Raw genomic sequence first — 9,023 nt, forward strand, 5'->3', positions numbered from 1 at the left:
GAAATGAATATAGCCCGATCAACTATATTTATTCGAGAGGTGACTAACATACGCATGGTAATAGTCGTAGTAGGCAAGAAATCCAAAAACTTACCGACCCCATAAACTCAAGAACCAAACATAAAATTTAAAATACTATAGGAGTATTTTATAATCAATCACTAACTCTTCATCAAAGTTGACATTCAACTTGAGGAGGGAAAGCTTATACGCCAAGTTCTCCACGTGCGAGGTCTGGTTATGTGAGGTGCAGTTTGATGGGCAGCTTGTTAACCAGGATGGGATTTCGGTTGACCTGGCCAAGGTGGAGGCCATGATGAGATGGGAGGTTCCGAGGTCTCCATTTGAGATTCGGAGCTTTCTAGGATTGGCAGGCTATTATCGGAGGTTCATTCAGGACTTCTCCAAGATAGTCGTGCCCCTGACCCGGTTGATGAGGAAAGTCGTGGTCTTTTGTTGGGGGTCTGAGCAGCAGACCGCATTCGAGACATTGAGGAAGAGATTGTGCAAGGCACCAATCTTAGCCCTGCCGAAGGCCATGGAGGATTTTGTAGTATATTGTGATGCGTCCATCTTGGGTTTGGGCACGGTATTGATGCAGAGAGGACATGTAATCGCTTATGCTTCGAGGCAGCTGAAGCCTCGTGAGGCGAGCTATCCAACGCATGATTTGGAGTTGGGGGCTGTTGTTTTCACCCTCAAGATTTGACGTCATTACCTCTATGGGGTTTGTTATAACATCTAAACGGACCACAAGAGCCTAAGGCATCTCATGGAGCAGCTAAATCTGAACATGAGGCAGCATCGGTGGCTTAACGTGGTAAAGGATTATGATTGTGAAATCCTCTACCACCGGGGAAGACCAACGTCGTGGCCGATGCGCTTATCCGCAAGGCAGTGCCGATCAAGGACGTCTGTCTAAGGATGACAGTTGTGACTCCGCTATTGGAGCAGATTCAGGAAGCCATAAAGGAGGAACATTAGAAGAGTGAGCAAATTGTAGGTCAGGTTTCCTCCTTTGACTATGATAGTCGAGGATTGTTGACTCTTCACTGTAGTTGTGACAACCTGAAATTTCCATTTGGTCAAACCCTCAAAGTCAACCACTTCGTATCATCAATTAATATCAATATTTCTTATTTTAAGAAATATGAAGTTCGTTTGATTATTTTAATATTATTTTTAAACGAACGGGTGAAAGAAAGTGTCGTCTCGGGTTTTAAATTTTTAAATACCGCAAACACCTCGCGTCTTACAAACTCTCGGCCAAACTATTTCGTTTGAGTCGAAAAATCATACCAAAATCCGAAAACTCATGCTTATCCATGAGTTTACTCCTTAAGTCTAGTCAATATGAGTTTACTCCCCATTTATCCAAAAGAGTATACTCCCAAAAGAGTAAACTCAAGAAAACCTCTCAAGTAGCAAACTAGAAACAATTCAAGATCTTCAAACTTGTAAGTATTCTATCCATTCCAAGTTGATTAAACACTTAATCTAGTGTTTGTGCATCTATTCATCCATTCACTTTTGTGTTTTTGATTAGATTTCCAAAAACACCAAGAACACACACTAAGTGTTCTTGGACTTTTAGCATACTTCAAGCTTCCTTATTGTAAGCACTTCATTCCTTGAGTCTTATTGAGATAGTATTACAAGTTAGCAACAAGAAAATATGCCAAGAACTCATGGAACAAGGTGTTCACGGTCCAAGAAGGTTCTTGGGCCGTAAACACCATAAATGACACCAAAGTGTGTCTAAGCCTCAAAACTAAGCCCTAGTTGATGTTTAAACCGTCCTTGACATGTTTAAACCCTTCCTTATTGTGTTTAAGTCTAGAAAAACATCAAAGACCATCAAATATAGGTGTTTACGGTTTGGGGATATCCCAAAACCATAGACACCCTAAAGTGGGTTTATGTTGGTCAATTTGCTTCCTTAGGCTTAGAAACTAGCACATACATTTACCTAAAACATGGCTATACACTTCTCCATAAGGGTTTACGGTAGTAAACCCAAAGGAAAATGCCATTAGGCCATAAACTCCTCAAAGGAGGTGTTTTGTTGCCCTAGTCCCTTCCAAAGGCCAAACCACTTAGTAGAATTACTTCAAAAGGATTGCTAAACCACAAAACAACACTTGGACCTTAAGACTAGAGTTTACTGCCGTAAACTCCCTAGGTATTGACCATCAAAATCGTAAACTCCAAGGGAGTTTACCCTTGAGCCCCAAAATCAATAGCAAGGTCCTTTAGCACTTAGATGCAATCCTTATGGCTTGTAGCACTTATATAAGGTGTTTTACATGCCTTAGGATGTCTTAACTTTGTCAATTAGTGGTTTAAAGTCTAATTGAATACGTATATGTGTGGTTATATGTTATCTAGGATCATTGAGTGTGAACAAGTCTTCACTTGTCACCTAGCAATCCTACATCATTCATTTCATCCAAACCACCATCTACAGGTGAGTTCATACCCCTAATTCAATGTTTTAAATGATTTAATGGGGGGGGGGGGAATACAAGTAGAAAACAACATGTTATTAAATCATTATATGTATTTTATAACTATGTTTTCATCCAGCAGATTTCACATACTATAAAATGTGATGCATGAAATGGTTTTACATCTTAAAAATACTTAGATATCAAATGTATTAGTTTTGAAAAGTTTGTTTAAAAATGACATCAAGTCACTTTTATTATTGTTTCAAAACTCTTAGATATCTTGCAAAACCATTACTTTTACCTTCTTGAACAACCAATTACCTTTCAGTTAATTATCATAGGGATAGTTAGAAGAAACAAGACATTATTCCTATTACAAGGAATCACACAAGAGTCAGTTCATTCATGAGTCAATACCAGTACGTTACTTGATACATAAGTACATATACATATACTTACTTAATACATGAGTACATATACATATACTTACCTGATACATGAGTACATATACATATACTTACCTGATACATGAGTACGTTTACATATGCTTACATGATACATGAACACGCGTACATAAATACTTGTATCGCGGCTTGCTAGGATGATTTATTTGTACTTTCTATGTAAATTGTCTTTCCTATCCCAATTCAACGGGATATCTCGGTGGGACTAACCATTCTGAATTCCAACTGATTAGCACCAGTGGTTGATGACCATCTACGGAGCTCTAAGGTTATTACTTATACTAGGTAGATCGATTTCGGGACTAACCATCCCTCCACCCTGCTGCTGCTACAGAGGATGAGTGGACAATCTTCAGATGTTCATTAGGTTATACTTTCGCTTATTTCGATGTTGTGTTAGTCCTAGTACCCAATGATAACACTTACATTAGTACTTTTCTGGACAATCTTCGGATGTTCATTAGGTTATACTTTCGCGTATTGCGATGTTGTGTTAGTCCTAGTACCCAGTGATAACACTTACATTAGTACATTTTCCTATTTACTTTATTTTGTGATACGTTCACATAAACGAGGAGTTAGACTAAGTACTTTTAGTACTAGTTAACAGAAAGGAAAAACTATCATTTTACTTACAAAAACATTCAGGTCTTGGTAGAAGACTACATCTCAAACTAATAGGAAATAAGGGATTTCCTATGGTTTTTCATACTTATATCAACATTTTCATTTAAAGATTTCCATGGCATTCTTAACAACTTTTCAAAACAAGGAAATGACACTTAAATACTTATGAATTCACCAACTTTAGGCTGATACTCGCTTTCAAAATAACTTGTATTCTCAGGTCACCAGTAGACAGGTATGATGGCCAGGTTTTGAGAAGACGGAGCACAGAAAAGTCTTGTCTTTTATTTGATTGTATATTTTTGGTGTCTTATTACAATGAAAGAACACATATGTATTAAAACTTTACTTATAATGGAATGGATGATGTTGTTGCTTATTTACTACTTTACACTGTTGTGATACTGTACATGACATCCTCCACCCCAAAACGTTTCCGCCGTTCTTGGTTTTGGGGTGTGACAGATTGGTATCAGAGCATTATTTATAGTGAATATAGTATATCAACCCATAAAAGATATACTAACTATAAATACATTGGGATTAAAACACTCTATCTAAGTGTTATACTTATAAATAATAAAATATTTAAGTAAGTATACGTGCTTGCATTCATACTAAAACCAGTGTCACAATGACAAGAACAAAAGTATTACGATTGTTGAATATCACAAGTAAGCCTGGGGATGTATGTTCAGTCTTGGGAATGGCATAGCCTGATCAACTATGCTGGTCCAAGGAGTGATTAGCATGTGCCCAATAATGGTTGTGATGTGGCAATAAGTCTAAAAACTTACCAACACAACCATAAAGAAATACCATAGGGGTATTTGGTCTTACTGTAATTATCTTAGTTAGTTCATCTAATTAGCTATTTCTTATATCCATTTTCTCGCGTAGATTAAAATGGCTGGATTTCACTATGGCGATCCGTACTTCCCAAACCAAGGAAACGTTGGATGGCTAGAAGAAGAACCAGAAGATGATCACCCAATCCCTTTGGATGATCACCATGCTGAGGGTTTTTCCGATAGTTCTGACTCGGAGCTTGAAGTCAACAACCTACCCCCAGCTGCTCAAAACCCAAACCTGAACCTCCGTCCCGCATTTCAAGGACCCACACCTCTGTGGGCCACAAACTTGAATACATGGAGTCAGGAACAGGGTCAATCTATCCCCTACAATGGAGACAGAAGTTTCTACAAGCTCACTGAAGGAGGTTCTGCTGACAGGGTCCTACCCATCATGGTTCATAGGATTTCTCGGAACACGATACTGGGTCAATCAACTATCAATCGAGTCTTGGAGATTGATGCCAACTCTGGCGTCCACACAGTCCGCATTTGCCAACTAGATTCTGCTCATGCAAGAACTTTGGTCCGCAATGCAGCTCTGCAAAGAGAACTTGCTGAAACTCAAGCTGAAGTTATGGAACTTCGAGCTCAACAAGTGATACCTGACAGGCGTATGAGGGATATGGAACGTCTACTATCGGGATCAAGGACTCATGCTAGCAGTTCTCATCGCGATAGAATCTCATCGACTCATCTTTTGGATATAACCTAGTTTATGTAAAAACTTTGGTTTAATTTCCTATCTTTATAAACCTTAGACCTGTTAGGTCTTGATCTAGTCATAGTTCTGTCAAAATTTTCCTATCTTGGTTGATGTAAGGCCTACTTATAGGTCATTTTCCTGAACTTGTTACATCTGTAATCCCAGTATTATTGACAGATATCTAATCATATGGAAATTATTATCCAAATGTTCTCATCTTCATTTAGTCATACTATTCATTTTGTTGTTGGACTATGGGGAGTTAGTCCATGAGACACATTTATTATTCATTTATTCTTATCCATGTCGTCATCTTTTAGATGTATACTTAAAGATGCCACCACGCAGGAATCCCAGGCGTAACCCTAACTACGAAACACCTCCACCACCACCTCAACCTCTTCAATCACCTTCTCCCTTCGATGCCACTATGTTCCAGACATCTTTCACAACAGCAGTTGCAGCTGCTGTGTCAGCCATCAACGCCCCTGTCCCTAGTGAATCGGGAATAGGTGCACCTCCCTCAAACCACAGCGAAAGCCATGGACACCCTCGGGAATATACCTATAAAGACAATGGAGGAGAAACTTCGGGCAGTGTTATGGTGTTGAGACAATGGATTGAAAAGATGGAATCCATCTTTGAAATCTGTGCTTGCCAGAAGGGCAACAAGGTCAAGTTTGCAGCTTGTACCTTCTCTGACAGAGCACTAACATGGTAGAACGACCATGTTAAATATCTAAATCTGGTGGTGGCATATTCCATCAGCTGGGAACACTTAAAGGACATGCTGATGAGAGAGTACTGTCCTCGGGGAGAAATACAAAAACTCGAGCAGGAACTCTGGAGCCTGCAAATGGTTGGATCCGACATTGAACCTACACAAATAGGTTCTGTGATCTAGCAATCCTGTGCCCACATATGGTTACTCTCTAAAGCAAGAAAATAGAGAGATATATCTGTGGGCTGTCTCCCCATATCCAATCAAGTGTATTAGCTTCCAAGCCTGTCACTTTTGATAGTGCCAAGGAGCTGGCACAGTCTCTCATAGACCACGGTAAACACAGGAACCCAACAATCCCTGCATCCGGACCACAAAAGTCCAACCTCGACAACAACAAGAAGGGGCGGAACAAGAGGAAAAGAGGGGCTTCGCAGGAATCCTCCAAAAGACAACAACTTGTAGCAATCAATGCTACCACGGTAACTCCCGTTGTCCCTGCGAACCCCTTACCAGCAAAAACTTGTGCTGGGACTCTCCCAAAGTGCAATAAATGCAGTTTCCACCACCGCGGACCTTGCAGGGAGATGCAGTGCACAAACTGCAACAAGAAGGGGCCCACAGTCCGTTTCTGCCAGACTCCAACAGCTCAGGCCGCCCAGGTTCCTAACACCGGTATGGGTCAAGCTTGCTATGGTTGTGGCGAAGTGGGCCACTACAAGAAGAACTACCCTAAAGCAGGGATGGTTGGAGGAGTAGGAAGAGTTATGGCCCTAGGCCACGAGGAAGCAGTAGCTGATCCTACGATAGTTACTAGTACGTTTCTCCTCGATAACTCATATGCTTGCGTACTTTTCGATAGTTACTAGTACGTTTCTCCTCGATAAACAAAAACCCTGTGCATTAGATAACACATTCACGTGGAAATGGCTAACGGGAAAACGGAGAGTACTAATTGCATATACATAGGTTGTACTTTAACTTTAGATGGCCATACTTTCAAGATAGACCTCATGCCGGTCCCAATTAAATGTTTCGACGTCATCATCGGCATGAATTGGTTAAGTCTTCTTCGCGCCGACATCATGTGCTTTGAAAAAGCAGTTCGTCTTAACCTTCCTAACAATGAAACATTAGTTATCTATGACGACAAACCTAGTATGAGTCTTCGCATCATTTCGTGCATTCAAGCCCAGAAGTGCTTACAAAAGGAATATCATGCATTCCTCGCACACGTGGTCGATACGAGTCAAGAGTTGAAAGACATTCAGAAAATCCCCGAAGTACGCGACTTTCCCGACATTTTCCCAGAAGAACTTTCCGGATTACTACCAGAACGCCAAGTCGAGTTCAGAATCGACTTAGTGCCAGGAGCTACTCTGGTAGCCAAATCTCCATATCGTCTGGCACCAACCGAGATGCAAGAACTTTCCAGTCAACTTAACGAACTTCTCAAGAAGGGATTCATTAGGCCAAGCTTCTCACCATGGGGAGCACCGGTCTTGTTCGTCAAGAACAAAGATGGATCGTTTCGCATGCGCATCGACTATAGAGAACTCAACAAGCTTACCATTAAAAATCATTATCCTTTGCCCCGCATTGACAATTTATTTGATCAAGTTCAAGGAGCCAACTACTTTTCGAAGATAGATCTACGATACGGATATCACTAGCTACGAGTGTTAGAGGAGGATGTTCCCAAGACAGCCTTCCGAACTCGTTATGGACACTACGAGTTTGTAGTGATGGCGTTCGGATTAACTAACGCGCCTGCAGTATTCATGGATCTGATGAATAGGGTGTGTCGTCCTTACTTGGATTAGTTCGTCATCGTCTTCATTGATGACATACTCATCTACTCTCGAAGTAAGGAGGAACATGGTCAACATCTCCGTAGAGTCCTAGAAACATTGCGAGCGGAGAAGCTCTATGCGAAGTTCTCCAAGTGCAGTTTTTGGATCCGATGAGTCGAATTTTTGGGCCATGTTGTTAGCAAAGAAGGAATACACGTGGACCCTTCCAAAATCAAGGCCATTGAGAACTGGTCAGCACCGAAGACACCTACAGAAATTCATCAATTTCTAGGTCTTGCTGGCTACTATCGCAGGTTCATTAAGAACTTCTCCAACATAGCGAAACCTCTTACCACCCTGACCCAGAAAGGCGTGGCCTTTGACTGGGAGGAAAAACAAGAAAGAGCGTTCCAAACGCTCAAAAGAGCCTTGTGCACCGCACCAATATTATCCCTTCCCGAAGGAATAGAAGACTTCGTAGTCTGTTGCGATGCATCAAATCAAGGACTCAGATGTGTTTTGATGCAGCGAGGTAAAGTCATCGCCTATGCCTCGAGACTGCTGAAGACACATGTCACACCCCGCTAAAGCGGAAACGCAAGGTATGACAGCGATAACGGTTTCAATGCAAAAGATAAAGATACATCACCATAGCAGTATTTAAAAGTTTACAACCCATAGCTTCAAAAGAAACAAAATACAAGTTTTTCAAAATAACATTGTTCAAAATATAGCTTCATAATAGCTTCAACACGATGCAACATGCTCTATGATGATGAATCTTTACATCCACTTACTAATTACTTCCTGAAAAAGCATGTAAAACGAGCGTCAACTATGAAAATAGTTGGTGAGTATCACAAGTTTATAAATCGAGGGTACAATAATGCTTTTCGTAAGTACAAGTACATTGCTTTAATGATAAAACAAAGTTGATTGCTATTAAGGTATACAAGTTTATTGCTAGAATGAGAAACGCGTTTGTATGCGTATGAGCAAACAATGAGTCTCAACCAAACCTATGATTGAAGCCCTATCGAGATCTATGCTTATCGTTCCATAGATGAATATGGTATCATGCACTCCAGCGATTCGGGCGAGTGAGGAGTTGTCAATTCCTAATAGCGCTATCCATAATGACCATTGGCTCAAAGAGTTAATGGTTAGAGATAAGGGAAGGGCCTTAGTACGATAAGTTCTCATGTTCCGTGTTGCATAAACATACATAAAGAAACATAGCAATACAATAGCAATCATGTTTGATAATAAACAATTTAAATACATCATGCAAACAATAGTTTTCTGGACATGCTTTTCCACCCCAAAACATAAAAACCGAAAATAGGGGAGTGCGTGAATACTCACGATGTTTCGTGTAGGCACAAGCAGTACTTCGGGATGCACCAACGTC

Source organism: Lactuca sativa, chromosome 8 (assembly GCF_002870075.4).
Source record: "Lactuca sativa cultivar Salinas chromosome 8, Lsat_Salinas_v11, whole genome shotgun sequence".
Taxonomy (NCBI): domain Eukaryota; kingdom Viridiplantae; phylum Streptophyta; class Magnoliopsida; order Asterales; family Asteraceae; genus Lactuca; species Lactuca sativa.